The sequence below is a fragment of the Chinchilla lanigera genome, unplaced genomic scaffold (genome assembly GCF_000276665.1).
Source record: "Chinchilla lanigera isolate Chin_1 unplaced genomic scaffold, ChiLan1.0 scaffold00054, whole genome shotgun sequence".
NCBI classification, from domain to species: domain Eukaryota; kingdom Metazoa; phylum Chordata; class Mammalia; order Rodentia; family Chinchillidae; genus Chinchilla; species Chinchilla lanigera.
Genome location: NW_004955455.1, coordinates 1,201,812 through 1,215,315, shown reverse-complemented (window position 1 = coordinate 1,215,315; position 13,504 = coordinate 1,201,812). Strand labels below are relative to the sequence as shown.

Below are 13,504 nucleotides of genomic sequence, written 5' to 3'. Positions count from 1 at the left end.
CCCCCGGATGGGTGGGGCTGGCTGTTAGTGGACAGCCCCTGGGGCAGCCAGGGCGAGGCAGGGGTTAGCTGGGTGACAGCAAGAGTTAGTGCGAGGGAGCCAGAGATTAGCCCAGAGAGGCCAAGGTGCCTACTGAGGGTGAGGCATGAAATCACCCCCAGGTGTGGCCCTGGCTTAGCGGCTGGCGGGCTCTGGGGGAGGCTGGCCGGGCCGGGGCGAGGGCACGGACGGGATAGAGAGTGAGGGGTGACTTCCTGGCCAGCCTGTGGGCCCCTGGGATTCATATCCTGCTCCCCACTTCCTCCCCCTGCCAGCTCCCCAGCTCTCTTACAGATGCTTTCCTCGCTGCCTTTGCAACACAGCTACAGACGCCCCCTAGCTTCTGGGTGTGAGAAGTTCTTTCTAAAGGATTTTGGTTAAAAAAAAAAAAAAAAAAAGGTAAGTGGTCCCACATCTACATACTTCCGGTGTGAGTGTCTGGCTTCTCCCACCTTTTGACACAGAAAGGCCCTTTTAGCCAGCTTCCTACACGGGAAAGGGCCCTCTCACTGATGACTGGGCGTCCCTTCCCTGTGCCTAGTGATAAGGAAAAGCCCCTGTCACTGATTTCCAGAGTCAAAAGGCCTCCTGTCCACCCACCCCTTTTCTCAGTTTCAAGTATAGAGAATGCCTCTGTAGCTGACTTCCTGTGTATTAAAATCTCCCCTCAGTGATTTTTCATTAGGGAAGACTCCTTTATTAACTTCCCACTGGGAAAGTCTCCTGACTGACTTCCGGTGTCGGGCAGGGTCCTCCCACCAAGTTCCCTTTTGGGAACATGCCTTCTTTGACTTCCTTTCCAGGATGGCTACTGTGTCTACGCCTTTCCAATATTAAGAACAATAACCTCACCTCCTACCAGGGAAGGAAGCACAGGCCCCTTTTCTCCATTTCTCTGGCTGGGGAAAGCCCAGAACTTCACACTATAGACCCACAGGCCTCCACACTTACACCCCAGAGGATGCCCTGGCCCTGCCCACTCCCAGTGGCAACCAGCCTTGTGCACAGAGGAGAGAGGTCATGCTCAGAGTCCAGCCTCCCGCATCCGCAGGGCGACCTCCGCCTCCTCTGGGTGCTGTGCATAAGGCCGTCCCCTGCCTTAGACCTGGCCCAATGGTCTCTGATCTCACAAGCAGTCAATCTAGGACATGGGCCTGCAGGACCAGCCCGGGGACATCTGCTTGCCAAAAGGAGAGGGACCAGCCCCCAGGGGGGACCCAGAGCTCGGCAGGGCTGGGGTTAGTAAGAAGAGAAAACAGGGTTAGTAGGGCTGGGTTAGTAAGTCAGCACAGCACCAGCGACGGGGGCGCCTCGGCAGACACACACGGGAGTCGCTAGGAGAGAAGAACGCACGCAGGTCCATTAGTTTGTTAAGGGGTGGTGGGGGGCAGGTGAGGCGCCCCCAGGTTAGACAAGTTAGTAATCGGACAAGAGAGCTGCCTACGGGAAAGAAAGCTGATGAGGAGAATGTGAGGGACAGACGGTTAGAGGTTCAAAGCAAGGGTCTGGCTCCAGGGAGAAGGGTCTGTGTGCAGAGTACCCAGGGAGACCAGGCAGGGGAGCGGCTGTTGCCGACTGGGTTTCTGGGCCTCCTAACCCCACCCCGACCCCTTCTCTTATTTTAAGTGTCTGCCAAGACCTTCACAAGGATGAGAATTCTCACTGCAGCCAGTGAGGTAAGAATCGGTACTCCCCGTCCTTACCTAGGAAACTGGGGCACGGAGAAGTGACTTGCTCAGACTCCACCCACCCCACTGCTAGTGGCAGAGTTGCTAAGTAATGCACACGCCCCATCTGCACTGAGCATCTGCACATAGACCCCGGCCCAGGCCGGGCCCTCCGGAGCCTCGTCTGCCCCCACGGCCCAGCCCCGTCAAAGGCCGAAGAGCTGCAGTTAGTAGGGTCTCGCTGCAGGGGGGTTAGTAGGGCATGCTCGGGCCTGGTTAGTGGGTTAGTTGGTTGGCAGAAGGCCAGGCACCTCGTCACACGCCACAGCGTCCTGGCCGAGCCCTGGGTTAGTAGGTTAATCACACCATGCAACACGGCCCGGCCCCTCCAGCTGTGGCTCCAAAGACCTCCTGTCCACCCACCCCAAGTGTGGGGCCTGACCAGGGCAGGGGGGTCCACCTCTGCGGCCCTCAGTCCCACCAGAATTGAACCCGGCCACGTGGACCCTGCATGTTACAGCTGTTTCTTGGCCATGGGTCTCAGAGCTCCCCACCCCCACAAACGCTTCTGTTACCCTGGAAAGGGATGCTGCTTGTCCTGGGCAGAAACCCCCTGCCTGCTTCTGGTCAGGCCCATCCCAGAGGGCTAGGTCCTTTCACTCAGGCAGACGCAGACACACACACACACACACACACACACACACACACACACAAAGACGTGATCCCAGAGCCCCTCCATGCCCGGCAGGCATGACGCCCATCACAACTAACCTGCCCTCCCCTCCTTCCCACAAAACTGCATTGAGCTGGCCTGGCCTGGGGACCAGGTTCAGACGCCCCACCCTCTCCTGGTCTGTTTCCTTTCCAGCCAACGTCACACAGCACCTGGGTGCACCCCAGTTACACCATCTCCTATCCCCAGTGCACGTTCCCTGCATGAAACCCGGCCTTGCCTCTCCCACAGTTCTAAATGGTGCTCTGTGAGAAAGAGATTCTGTGAAGAAAAAAAGAAGTCAAGAAATACATCACCCTCTCTTCCCACCCTGAGTATTCGAAAGCCACATGAGCATTTCAAAGGCTCTGATAAGTCTTGTGCGGCCTGCTCTTACTTCAGGAATCTTGCTCTAATTTCTCCCTGGAAGCTCTGGGCTCTGCCATGTCTTTCTCGCCCTCCAAGGCCCTTGTTGGTCCAACCTTGCTAGAAAGCCTCTCCCACCTACTTCCCCCAAGTGGCGGCACCTGAGTGAGCCCACAGTGCTTGATTCTGGCGCAGAGACCCGACCTCTTCCCCGAGCTCATTAGAAAGGGCTGTTAGGACAACAGGCGGGGAAGGCCTAGCTAGTCAGTTGGAAACACCTCTGGCTCAGAAGTTCCAAAAAGACCAGCCCCAAATCTAAACTCCCAGATGGGTGGGAGTGATTACTGAGCACCTACTAAGCACCCAGGACTGTGCTGGGCACATTATCTCTGTAGATGCTCCCCGCACCTGCTCAGCAGGACTGCAGCCAGCCTCCCTTTTAGCGGGAGTCCAGGCTCAGGGTGGTGAGAGGAGTTGCCCACAGTTGTACAGCAGAGGGCGCACCAGAGACCTATCTGGCTGCAAAGTGCAGGTTCTTTCAGACCCGGCTCTCGCACCGGGTGAAGCCGGTTCTGCATGCCCCAGGGGCACCTCGACCCACCCTGGCCCCACACCTGCCACTCCCTGCTCTGCTTTCCATTCACTCACTCCTTTCTCTATAGGTGGGGATTCTGGGGAGACATGGAGCTAGCTTCCCATGTTTGCGGTGACTGCCCTGTCACCGACCGAACGGCATTCCCCCAGAATGCACAGGCTGGATCTCTAGCCAGATCTCTGGAAGGTGCACAGGACCTTCCAGTGACTAAATTTAAATGAGGTCATGAGTGTGGGTCCTTGCTACCCTAGGACTGGTGTCTTTGCAAAGAGAGACACCAAAGCACCACTAAGAGAAGGCCACGTGAGGACACAGTGGAAGGTGCCATTGGCGGGGGGCTTCGCCAAAAGCCAAGCCTGGCACCTGGGTCTTGGACTGTCTGTTCTCCAGAACCATGAGAAATGGACCTTGGGCTCTGAGGCCCTGTAGTCTGTCTTCAGTATTTTGTTACAGCAGCCTGAGCTGATGAATACCCACCACCACCCCCTCCCCAGGAAAAGGACTCCCAGCTTTGAAGATGGTCTGAGGAAAGCCACAAGCTAATCTTTTGTAAGCAGTGAGACTGTCTGCTCTGCAGGGACTGTCATCGGGGGGACGTGGGACAGTGGGTGTGTGGGGAAACTGCATATGGGAAGGATGTGTGTGGGGCCTGTCTTGCAGGCCTCCACTCCCAAAGGCAGAATCCAGGACCACACACCAGGACCAGGGGGCTGACTGCTAGGCACCTGTCCCGAGCTTGTGCTCAAGTGGCCCATCCAGTCTTTGGGCAAGGGGATTCTCTGTGGGTGGCAGGAGTGAGACCAGGGCTGTCGGTCTGTTTCTGGTGAGCCCCCCCAACCCCGGCATCCTCATCTCTACACCTTTGCTTTTCAAGACAGCATCCCCTGCCCCTCCAGTCGCCTCCCATGTCTGGACACCACCGGGGGAAGGCCCTAGCTCCCCCCAGGTCCTGACCGCCTCCCTCTGGAGCCATCAGGGAGAGAGACATGGAAAAGCCTCACCCAGGAAGCCCCCACCAAAATGATAAAAGATAGAAGGCTCCGATGGGCTTCCCCCAGAAGCCGAGCCTACCCCCCACCGGCAGCACCTCCCCAACTTTGTCTTTGTTGAGATCGGGCCCTGGGGACGGTGTGCCCAGGAAAGTGCCTGCCCGGGCAGAGCTGTAACCAGAGGAGGAATCCAATCTGCATGGGGTCTCAGGGCTCAGCAGGGAGAGCCGCGTGGAGAGCTGTGGCCCCTCCACACGCCCGGAGCATGCGCCAGCCCAGGATCCGGTCCTTGGCTGACCGTCTGCCAAGAGCGGCTCTTCTCAGAAGACTTCCCACGGGCACTGGAAGGGCGAGGTCTTCAGAGATGGGACCACCGAGGGCTGCTCCCGGGTTCCTGCAGCCAAAGTCCATTCACCCAGTGCCCCAGAGCGGAGCAAGCCAGAGTCCTGGGGATGTGCGGGGGCAACGTGGCCTGGGGAGGCACAGCACGGGATGGTGAGGCCAAGATCTCTGTCCCAGCTCCCCACATCCCCTATCCAGGCCCTGTCTGGGGTGCACATGCAGCAGAGACCCCCAGCGTGTCTCTTGTGCTCCAGCACCCCAATGGAGCAGAAGCCAGGGCTTTGGACAGTAAGATATTTTAGAAGAAACTTAGGAATAAGGAGGATGTGATGAAAGCTGTGAATGTCCCACCAGGCAGGGGTAGCTCAGGGCACCCAAAATGAGCACCAGGGTCAAGGATGGAGACAGGGCAAGGGTTTCAAGGTGACCTGATTTCTCTTTCCAACACTCACTGAATCTAGACACACATCCCCAACGTGCACACACTTCCCACGACGGAGAGCTCACCTCCTCGCCCAGCTGTGAGGAAGTGTGCTCCTACATGAAGATGCAAGAGAAGGGGACCGCATGTCTGGTGTTCAGCGCTGGATCCCAGTGTCCGCTGTAAGGAAGATGCCTGGTCTGTGTCTATGGGGTGGAGGACCCTGCTAAAACCCTGGCCGAAAGCCCACCACCTGTGGTCTGGGTTCATTCCCATCCACACCATGACCACACAGAGCAGCCTTCTGGCCACTTGGGTCCTGGACCTTCTTGTGAGCAGAAGGATCTGGCCAGGCCCAGGCCAGGGGAGGGCACAGGAGGAAAAGACAACCTCCTCCCTGAAGGGAGGCTCAGCACACGTCCCCCACTCCTCGGCCAGCCCAAGCTTACCCGCAGCATCCAGCCAACATGGTGATACCCAGGCCTGGTTCCTTCTGTGCAGAGACCCCACACAGGGCCATCCTGGAAGACAGAAGAGCCACCCAGGCCGCAGGAGAGAACCACACCCACCCCTGCCCCAGCAACCTCCCTGTTCCCCAGCAGCAGACTGTGAGCCCAGAAGAAGCAGGCCAAGCTAGGCAGCTTGGGAACTGCCCAGTGAGAGCACTGGGCAGAGAGGCAGGAATGTGCAGTTCTGTCCCAGCTCTGCATTTGCCGTGCTGCGGCCCTAGGAAGCCTGTGTCTGTGCCTGTCTCTGGGCCCTGGGACCCTTGCAGTGCACAATAGTGACTGTCACTTGACTGAGGCACTAGGTGGAAGACAGGAGGGAACTTTGTGCCCCGCCTTACCCTCCCCACCCCTCTCCTGGCACCCCATGCACTCGAGGAGACTGGGGGACTCCAAAGGAGGGTGGGTTAGGGGTCTTTGGAGACCAGCCCACACACCAGTCTGGAGAAGGCCAGAGGCTGCCTATGGATCCTAACCCAGGTTTGCTTTGGGTCAGCTGTGCTATCTTCATCAGCCTGCAGACGGAAGCCAGGCAGTTAGGGACCCTCTGAACATACCGTCAGGGCTTGCTGTCAGCACCTGGCCAAAGCTAGAGACAGACACACTTGGAGCCTCTACTTGAGAGGAATGTGTCTCACAGGCAACAGTGCTGAGGTCCCCACTTGACTGCAAGGGCAAAGAGCCCTGGCCAAGGGCAGACGGATGGGCCACAGGCGGGTAAATTTGAATACTTATCTGCAAGGCTGCTTTCTTTCCTGCATGGCCAAGACTGCCTTGAAGAACCCGGAAATTTCCTCCTCTCTTCTCTGTCCCAGGAGCTTGGTGTGACTCTGCAAACAGACCCTAGGCTGCTCAGGAGGGAATTTTTTGATCACTTCCCCTAGGCTGATGTGGCCAGATCCTAGGTATTGTTAAGGCAATGCAGTGTTAAAAAACTTTAGCTTCTGGGTTAAGTTAATGCTATTTAAAGAGTGGAAACTAAGATATGGACTTAAGAGTCAGCCAAATCCTGTTAGGACTATGGCTCCCCAGTCCCACATATTGAATGTGTGGCTCAAAGCTTATTCGGAAAGCTTAGCCAGTATCCAGCACATAGTAGGTTTCTCTCTCTCTCTTTCCTTTTTTCTTTTTCACCAATGATTTAAACCGTGAGTACATCTTTTTGTCATATCTATGGTCCCGAAATATGGAAAATATTTATCCTGGGGCATCCTCTCCTTTAGTATACATACCCCAGCTAGGAAGCACAGAGCCAACTAAAATCCCCCTTGGGATCAGCAAAATGTGCCATATCCATGCCATGAAATCTACTCAACAATAACAAGAAGCAAATTATTATACATACTATGACATGGACAAACCTCTAAAACATGATAAGTAAAAGAAGATAGGTACAAAAGAACTCATTGGTGTGACTGCATTTATACAAAATGCCCACAGATGAAAAAATCTACAGAGGTGGGAAGAAGACGGGTGGTAGCCTGGGGCTAGGGTGGAAGGGAGATTAGCAGTTAGTGGTAAGAGGGATCTGACCGGGGCACCCAAATATTCTGCAGATGGTTTCTGCAGATGGTTTATGCCGATGGTTGCACTACCTGGTAAACTTACCCAAAACCACTTAACTGTACCCTTGAAATGGGTGTATAAACTATCCTAATGCAGCTGAAACCACTTCCCCCAAAAAAAGATTGAATGACTGGTGCACACACACAAGGATGAACCTCAAAAGCATTATGGTGTGCATAAGAGGTCACACACAGGAGATTCTACATATGGAACTTTAGAAGAATAAAACTATCCATAGTCACAAAAAGCAGATGCGTGGTTTCTTGAAGCTGGCCCTGGCCGTGGAGTGACAAGGAAACACTTTAGTGTGACAGAAGCAGTCTCCATCTTGCTTGTGAAGATGGCCACACAGGTATATAGGTTCATCAAAAAGCACTGGAATGTATACTCCAAACAGGTGCATATTCTTGTATGGAAACGATACCTCCATGAGGTTTTTTATTCACAGCCTGTTTATACATGATAAAATGGACCAGAACTGAGAAGTGCCAGATCAAAGGGACTGCCATGGTCCCAGCAGTCAGCTCTCACTAGGCCCACATCTCAGCTCTCACTAGGCCACACAGATCCCCCGCCACTTCCAGCCAAGGTCAGGGAAGATGTGCTTGAGGGACTGGAACCACAGGGTCCCCGAGGATCTCTCCTACCTCTGACATCCAGGAGGGTTCAGAGTGTTGGACTTCGCAGTGGACCTGGTCGCATAGCATGAAGCTGGTCTCGGTACCCCCGGCATACACAGAAGAGATGGAGCAACACCTTGTGTCCCGCTCAGGTGCCACTTCAGCCAAATAAACTTGTCTGGAAACACACGGCTAAGCAGGGACCTCGCTCCAGCTGTCATGGAGAGAGACAGACACAGGAGAGAGGGAATAAATACATAACAATGGGCAGGCTGGAGAATGACAGCAGGAGCTTGTCTCAAATCACAGCACCTGCCAAAGCTGACCTCCTCGGATGCAGGTCACAAGCAAAACAGGAAGTGAGAGGGATTCTGGTCAGTCCAGTGTCAAACCCAGACATCCTGATGAATGGGAAAGAACCTGAGCTTTATGGCATGGATTCCACCAGACATCTGTATGACCAGATGAGGATCTTGAGAAAGATCCACTGCCACTCTGAGCTTCAGTCTTCTTATTCACAAGATGGGGATAATGACAGCACACACCTCACATGGTGACTATGTAGATTAAATAAGATGCTAAGTATAACCTACTGGCTTGAATTCTATTCCTGTTATTGCTGTTTCTGCGACTGTCCACACTGCCCATTAACACTGTACGTGGGATGCAGTATTGTCCTTTCCCTTAAACAGCGCACAGTACTCCTGGTAGCAAGAACAGCAACCAGAAAAGCATTCAGAGGCTGCCTTTTAGGATCACGCTAGGTTGATGTCTCTTTCCCTGACTCTGGGACACAAGGACTGCTCAGCTATCTGAGCCACACAGGAGCCATTGGCCTACATAGCATCAGATGCTTTGGGGCTCACAGATCTGGGGAGCTCAGGGGAGCAGTGAGCTTCACAGGAAACCTGCTGAGAAACCAGGGAGGCTTCTACAGAGGAAGGTAAAGTGCTACTTCTTTACAAATTCAAACGCTGCATTTCCAAAAGAGGAAGTTTGAAATTCAATTCTCCTCCAAGTAAGAGAGCCCCTGAAGAGAGGAAAGAAGAGCAAAAGGATGAAGCTGAAGCTGAGCTAACATTTACTGAGAAAAGACACTAACTGGGGACACTTTTACCAACGTGACATCAATGACTTCAATTTTATTGGACCCATTTTACAGAGGAAGAAACTGAGGCTCAGAGAAAAGTGCCTTGCTCTAGAGCCACCTAGCTAGAAAACAGTGCAATCAAGATTAATAGTCCTGGGCTGGGGATTTAGCTCAGTGGCAAAAGCGCCTGCCTGGCAAGCGCAAGGTTGTGAGTTCGGTTCCCGGTACCGGAGAAAAAGCAAACAAACAAAAGATTAATAGTCCTGTCCAACCCCAAAGGGCATGAAGACTTAGTTCAAATATGGGAGTGGGCATTAAATGAGAAAAGACTTGAAGAAGGTATATACACCTCGCAAACTAGGAGGGAACTGGCCCCAGACTGCTAAGCCAGCCCTTGTCAGTTTATTCTGGTTGTTTTCATGGTCTTGAGGCAATTGATTAAGCTTCCTTGTAAGAAAGAGGTAATACAAACTAGGAGATACAAACATGTGTTAGAGTCAGACTAGATCCAGGTTCAAATCCTGACTCTACGGCTAATTGCTGTGTGACCCTGAGCCTGTCACTTCACCCCTCTGAGCCTCAGCTGCTCATCGGTGGTGCCCACCTGCCAGCCTTACCCTGGGGTGTCCATGAGGTAGCACCCAGCAATAGCCTTGGTAGACAGGGACTCGGCAGTGGCTGGGGTGGTTCCCACTCACCGCCTACTCCACACCCTGGATCACAACAGCCCAGCCCTCCCTCCCTTCCCAGACACTTCCAGTCTGCCTTCCACAGGGGCCCACCTGGCACCGTGAGGGACAGGGGACACCTGCCTCCTCCCATCCCATCAGCACGGACAGGGATGGAGAGACAGATGTCACCCTCGCCCGGGCTGCGTCTCTGCCTCTGGGAATCCTTAGCTATTGTTCTGCAGAGCGCCAGTGACAGATGAACTGGGCCTCAGAGACAGGGGAGGGGTCCCCAGGACAAAGCCAGAGCCTCTAAGTTATTCACCAGCCCATTGAGCCTGCACAATGGGCCCAATGCCCCAGAAACACACTGCGCAAACACTCCAGGATCACCAGAGGCTGCGCCCACAGCAGAGGGAAACAGCAGCTAGCAGGGCAGCAAGACTCAGGTGCCTGGAAGGGAACCTGGCTGGCACACAGCAGGTGCACAGGGCAACAACTGTCTCTCTCAGCATCCACGGGGGTCAGGTAACTTACACACACTGGTGCTCGGCCTCAGCCAGCCCCGTTAACTGGGGTTGCGATTCCCATGGAGCAGGTGGGGAGACTGAGGCTCGGGGAACGGAAGTGTCTTTCTGAAACTGGCACAAGCAGGGAGAAGGGCTCACACACAGCCCTGTGATCCTTACTCCCTTCTCCCTTCACCAAGCTTCGGCCCCTGATGAATACATTCCTTTCCCAGGAGGGAGTGTGGCTCAAGTCAGAAAAAAGGAACTTGAAATGAAAATGTAGGAGAAAAAAGGAAGCATCTGGCAGATGCAGCCACAAGAAACTGACTACGCCACCATGTTCATCTCCTCCACGAAGCACAAAGATCTCCTACAGGGGTTTCTGCAAAGGTCAGAACAACACAGAGATACATCTGACACAATTTTTTAAAACAGGACACCTACAGAATAATTTCAATGATCACTTCACTCATGAAGATGTACCAGAGGGGGGCACACAGAAGTGCAGTTTTCATCTCTTATTTTTGCCTTTTCCAAATCTTCCACAGTTATAATGCATTTTAATGCATCTATTAACTGTGTAGAAAAAAACTCACCAAAAAATTATAAAACTCTTTTCCTCCCCACCCCACCCCGGTACTGCAGATTGAACTTAGGGTTTTGGCATTGAACTACATCACGTAGTTGCCCAGACTGGACTCAAACTTGTGATCCTCCTGCCTCAGCCTCCCAGAGTGATGGGATTACAGACATCCACCCATGCCCAACTCCTGACGTAACTTTTTAAAGCAGGCTATACATAGTATAACTTCAATTATCATTTTCAGTAATAAAAATATATCAGAGGAAACACATAAAACACATTATTTTAGGCTTTCCCCAATCTTCTACAATTATCATGCTTTGTACTAAAAGTGTTTTTAAAAAAAATCACCAAAAATTATATAACTCTCATTTTCTAACGCGGGTATAAAGAGTGACTCTCCTGAAGCTGGTGGGAAAGTCTTCTGGCTCCTCTTTAGGACTCTGAGGACTTCAGCTGCCTTCTGCCAAGGGGAGGAGAGAGGGTCTAATGTTACAAGAGGAAAGATGGAGGGTAAAACTCAAGAGTCGGTCTCATGGCAAAAGTCATGAATTGATGAAAGAGGCAGGCCTGGGGGGCACAAAACGTTTCCACAAGAAATTAACCGCATTCGGAATGGAATGAGTTCAATGTCACCCAGAACTAGGGGTTAGCAAAGAGCTCCAAGGAAAGGGTCTGCCCCGCCTGCCGCTCTGCCCTGAGCTGGGGCGGGGCGGGGCGAGGGGGGAGGGCTGTGGCCTCAGCGGAGTCTGACCACCTGCCCGAGGGGGGTTGGGGAGAGGAGTAACCCTCCTGAGCCCGGCCCCACCCCAAATCTGCTGACGCATCCGCGCGGCCACGTGGCCCAGACATCTGCGTACGGAAGCCCCGCCCCGAGTCTGCGAACAGCGGCGCTCCGGTTTCCCTGTCTGTCAAGTGGAATTACTCATCCCTACCCTGCGTCTCCCCGCTCCCCAGGCGACCGCGACGCGCCCAGGCGCTCCCAAACCAGAATGCGCTTTGGAACGCCAGGCGCGGCGCCCAGAGCCGGTCTACCTCAGCCCCGGGCTGCGCTCCGGACGGATGCTGGCACGGAGAAAAACAAAGCCGCGGCCCGCGCGGCCCCTCCCTCCCCGCAGCAGGTGGGGGCGTCCTCCGCGCCGCCGCCCCGCACTGGGGTGTGAGCGCCAGCAGCCCCGGGCACCTCGCAGCCTCCGGTCTGCAGCCTGGGACCGGGTGGGGGTGGGGGCCAGGGACCCTGGGCGTCACCTGCACGTTCCAGCGTAGGGCCCTCCTCAGAAGGAGAGTCGAGGTGTGGTGCTTTCCCTCTCAAATCCCCAACCTCTCCAGCGAGTGTACTAGAGCTGGGGAGAGGCGGGGGTGGGGCATGCAAGCTGGTGGGCCCTGGGGTCTTTCCAGGATCTTTTGGATTTGCAACTCGAGCTTCAGTGTCGGTCACTTCTGGACTCAAAATCACCAGCTGTGTGACCTTGGCTGGGTCGCTAATCCTCTCGGATCTCCGTTCCTCATCGTTAAAACGGGGCTTTTACCACCTCGCGGGACTGTGCGGGTAAAAGCGCGCAGAGCACTGAGCCGGTCTCTGGCCTAGAGAAACCGCTCCCTGGACAGATAAACCACCTTCAGCGTAAACAGTGTTCTCACTAGGGACGGTCTCCGGACTCCCGCGGTCCTTTGGGAACCACGCTGGGCGCGGAACATCTGGGGTTCGAGTCCCAGAAGTGAAGGACCGACTGCGGGGCGGGGGTCTGCGTAGGGGGTAGAGGAGCACCAGGACCCCGCCCTACCCTCCAGTTCCAGGTCCATGTGAGATCGGTCCTTGCCTTGGCCAGGTAGCTGCTAACCTGGTGGGCCGAGAAAGGTGTGGGGCTCCCCACCCCCATGTCTATCTGGTAGTCGGGGAAGGGGGACGGGCCTTTGTTCCCCCTCAGGTCAGGACTGCAAGACCTCCACCCGCCCTGGACTCCCAGCCACCCGGCCCTGGCTCTTCCCCACCCACATTCCCAACCCGGGCCCGGGCATTTTGCAGCTTTTGACAATTGCGGGCTGGGCACTGCGGGGCGGTTCAGGCAGCGTTCGCCTTCCCGGAGCCCTGCCCTGGGACACTGGGACCTTCCGTCGTCGCCAGCCTCCGAGAAATAGGCTGCTCCCGCGCGGGGACAAGGATGCTTGGAGATCAGGGCTGCTAGGACGGGTCGTGGCTTACCTCGGGTCCACGGCCCAGCGGCTGAAGTGCAGAGGGCTCTTTGTGCCCCGGCTCACAGCGCAGAACTGGGGGAGCCCCTGCAAGCGCCTCCCCTCGCAAACTCCTCCCCGCACTCGTCCGCAGCCTCCCTCCCTCTGGTCCCCGGAGTGCAGCCGGCGTCGTCTTTGTAGCTGCTGCAGCGCCCATGAAATTTTAATGCGGGAGCGGCTGGCAGGCGGGCGGAGGCACCCCACCCCCGGCCCTCGCCTCTGCCCTCCTTCCGCCTCCCTGAACCCCTGCAACCCCACACTGTACTCCCTTACACCCGCCCCAGGGTCAGGACCCGCGAGGCGAGGCGAAGGCGGGAATGGGGGGAGCGCACCGGCGCCTCCAAGGCACAAAGGGGAGAGCTGGGCTGTGCGCTCAGCCTCCAGCATCCCCGCCCGCGGCGCTGCCATGGCAACGCTTGCAGACCGGACTGGCCGCGAAGAGCTCGGGCTGGAGAGGCGTGTGCAGGTGGGATGGACCTCTGGGCGGAAGCCTGAACCTCAGCGTAGGAGAACAGACTCGTCCTGGAATACCAGGTTCTTAACCCACAAGGCTTCGGATGTAGCTAGCTGGTCAAGGAACCCTGCCAGATGCTCACATA

The 13,504-nt window shown here is 55.4% G+C and overlaps 1 long non-coding RNA gene across 1 annotated transcript; it reads right to left on the bottom strand.

The window, feature by feature from the left end:
* Window positions 1–438: 438 nt before the first annotated feature.
* On the bottom strand, window positions 439–13,285 carry LOC102018365. Its single transcript, XR_262808.2, has 5 exons — window positions 12,877–13,285; window positions 7,851–8,037; window positions 5,581–6,467; window positions 5,218–5,311; window positions 439–4,840 (listed from the first exon to the last, which is right to left on the bottom strand). It is a non-coding gene; the product is annotated as an uncharacterized LOC102018365 (long non-coding RNA).
* Window positions 13,286–13,504: the final 219 nt, after the last annotated feature.